The sequence below is a fragment of the Charadrius vociferus genome, unplaced genomic scaffold (assembly GCF_000708025.1).
Source record: "Charadrius vociferus isolate BGI_N301 unplaced genomic scaffold, ASM70802v2 scaffold1429, whole genome shotgun sequence".
NCBI classification, from domain to species: Eukaryota; Metazoa; Chordata; class Aves; order Charadriiformes; family Charadriidae; genus Charadrius; species Charadrius vociferus.
Window position 1 is genome coordinate 114,590 of NW_009650164.1, and position 3,689 is coordinate 118,278.

Here is a 3,689-nt window from a genome sequence, read left to right on the forward strand (position 1 = left end):
TCCCTGACCAAGAGTCCCTCCCCAGCTTTCCTGGAGCCCCTTTAGGGACTGGAAGGGGCTCTAAGGTCTCCCTGGAGCCTTCTCCAGGCTGAACACCCCCAACTCTCACAGCCTGTCCTCCCAGCAGAGGGGCTCCAGCCCTTGCAGCATCTTTGTGGCCTCCTTTGGACGTGCTCCAGCAGGTCCATGTCCTTCTGCTGGTGGGACCCCCCGAGCTGGAGGCAGCACTGCAGGGGGGTCTCCCCAGAGCAGAGCGCAGCAGAGGGGCACAATCCCCCCTCGCCCTGCTGGCCACGCTGCTGGGGATGCAGCCCGGGATGCCGGGGGCTCGCTGGGCTGCCAGCGCACATTGCCGGCTCCTGGGGAGCTTCTCACCCACCGACACCCCCACGTCCTTCTCCTCAGGGCTGCTCTCCAGCCATTCCCCTCAGCCTGGAGCTGCGCTTGGGATTGCCACCACATATATCAAACACAAAGCATTAAGTACAGTCATTCCTAGTGCTGCTCTTATTCACTGTAATTGCTCCCAATCTCCTGGGTGTATCAGCCGTACCCATAGATGGGCAACAAATCCAAAATATGACTGAGGTGTACGTGCAATCTCTTCTCAAAGAGTCCCTCTCTCAGTTTAAAAGCACACCAATTCTTGTTCTCCACACAGTGTGGCACTAGAATCAAAAAATCCTGACACCGTTGGGAAAGCAGTAGGAAGATGCAGGGCCATGCACCCCCGAGAAGAGTTTGCTAGCTTGGGTTCAGCACTTCACAAACACGGCTCTAAAGCTGTTGAACTCAAGGTAGTTCGAGGAGTAGCTCAGCCATGGTAGGACACTCAAGAGAAGAGGCTCAGCTGGATCCAAACAGGCCAGCTGTACACAAAGCCAAAGACCCACAGGTTATCCAAACTCTGATGATATACGTTCTCAGTTTTCATACTCAACTCTCATCCATTTCTGTTGCTAATCGCCCACAGAAATACGGACTAACAGGGGTAGAGTTACTTTAGCATCAAATTATAAATCGAAGTTGTACAACAGCTTAAAAAAATTTGTGTTGAATTCTTTAAGAACAGGTTAAAAGAGGGAACTAAGTTTTTCCTCTCTTTTGTTCTAAAGATAAGCCCAGGAATGTGAAACTACTTGACAAAGCTCACAAAACTTTAAGGAACAGGTAGCATCCCATGAACAACTTAGGATGGGATATTTTCACGGTGCTATCACATGGAAAACATGAGATATTTACTTACTACCAATAGTAGAAACTAGAAAGTTGGTATAAGTGTCTTCTATTAAGTCATTTTCTCATGCTGGAAACTTAAAGCTTTCACTTGCCTACTGCATTAAATTCTATATCCACTGGTTATTACTGCTACACCCATCTCCAGCTGTTTTCTCATTTCCTCCTTGCTGCTTACAACACTGGCACTGAAAACAAAAAAAGTAATCAAAGACACTACTTCACAAACATATATTACAGCTTTAAATTATTAAAAAAAAAAAGGCAGTCTCATTAATCCACCATTAAGCAACTACTTTGAGAAATATTTTAGCATCTTGGAGAGAGCAAGGAAAAGGAAAAGGAAGAAACCTAGAACAGAAGAGTGAATTTTAGCATGGATTAATAAATGCTTGTGCTTTTTCTGTGTATGAATAGAGGCCTGTCAATGTGAAGCCCCAAGAAATACGTAGAAAAACTATAGGAACAACAGCTGCAATTGCAAACATATAGTTGTAGAAGGATGGTTTCCTTAAGCACTGACCCTGCAAAGGGATCGGATGCAGCCAGCCAGCTTTGGTGGCGTTTGAAGTCCTGCTGGTGGTTACCCAACCTGGGTGGCTGCGCTGGAAGGCTGGCCTCCCGAAATAGGGCAGGGAGAAGAGTACATTTTTCCAGAGAATGATTCAAAGCTTTTAAGTGGATCCCTACACTAAAATAGCATCTAGAGAAACCCACCTTTCTTCCCCATTAATCAGAAAGGAGACCAGATTCTTAACTTGCATAATGGTTTCATAATCCCTGTAAGTCAGGAAAACAGAGCGCTGCTGCCCGAAGAGCTGCTCTCACCTTGTCCCTTCCTTCGCATTGACAGAGTAATTCACCCATCATAATGAACTTGATCAAGAACTAATTCCAGCTGAAAACTAATGCAGGGAAAACCAGTTAATTACATTAGAACACATTCAGTTCATGATCCAATTCCCCACACGAATACTTGGGCACACTGAGCTCCAGGAGCAGGTTAAGAGCACCAGGGCCACCTCCAGCAGCAGCGCCAGCTTAAAGCTCTAAGAACCTTGGATCCCAGAAGCTAGGTGGCCACACTGAGCTGCGTCCCTCCACTTTGTGCCATCCACCAAGTACACACTACACGAAAACTGCCTTCTCTCAAGTGCCCTGCAACGCTCTGGGTCACGCCAGTTTGTGGGTGCCTTCCTGTTTAAATTCGATAGCATTTAACTGGGATCAAACCCACACACTACTATTTCATTCAACTACTTGTTAATTGCGAACCAAAGTTACCTTTTACTTACCCTCATGTGAAGGTAGCACACTTTGGGCCAGATGTTATCAAAAGTAATCTTTACCTTTACCCTTAGGAGCTCTCAAGAGCACAGCCAAGCCATCTCCCTGGCCACAGGACATTCGTTACCCATAGCTAGCTTGGTGTAGAATTAGAATCAAAATGATCAAAACGCATCCTGTGACATTTCTACAACTACCTCCAGCCTTCCCCCTCCCCTTTCTCTTTCTCCTCCTTCTGTAACCTACAAAAGTTATCTCCCTCATCGCTGCTGCTGCCCAGGGATCTTAGCAGAGCTCTTTCAAACATTCATCATGTCTCATGGAATAACTCAAAGTGATGAGAACCTTCAGTCAGCACTGACCCTTATTTTTCAGTCACACACACCCGTGGCTTTCTGCAATCGCCCAGGATAAATTCAACCTGTTACTGGGGATCAAGAACTAATGGGGAGACATGTGCAAGACATGAAAACCCAGTGTATATATATACAGGGTCCCCCAGCAAGACAGAAGAAACCTCAATTCCTCAATTCCTTTCCTCAGCTGTTTGCAGAACAAGCTCCCTCTTAATCCTTGCACCTGACAGTGCAAAAGGCCCCAAAATCACCTCTTCCACAGCTAATACTGCTAATTCTGCCGTAACAAGCTGTAGCCTACAATGGAGAGGAACGCATAATACAATAATATCAACTGCTCGAAACTTGCATTGTGAATAATAATGCAGTTATTGACAAACCCCACGCATACTCAAGTCACGTGGGCTATAACTAACTCTGAACTTAGTAAGCCTTAATGAAGAAAGCAGTCTGGTGGAAGATTCCAGCTTTGTTTCTGGAAGTACGATTTTTTTTCCCCTTGTTTTTCCTTTAGATTTGCAGAAGTGAAGCTTTATTGAGAAGGTTAGCAGGGACAATTTTATTAAACATTCTTGTTCTTAAACCTTGTTCCATTCTTCCTTAATTTCCCCTTTCATTCCTATCTAACATTCTTTTAGATTTCAGGTTTCAATTTTCCTTATTCCTTCCAATAACCACTAGCGCGGTGTCACTTAGATGAGACCAGTTCTTTAGTCACACAGAGAATTCTGTAGTGAAAGTGGGAAAATGCAACTTAAACATTTCCATATCAAACTTTTTTTAAAAAAAATGTTTGCCTTTTTAATATAT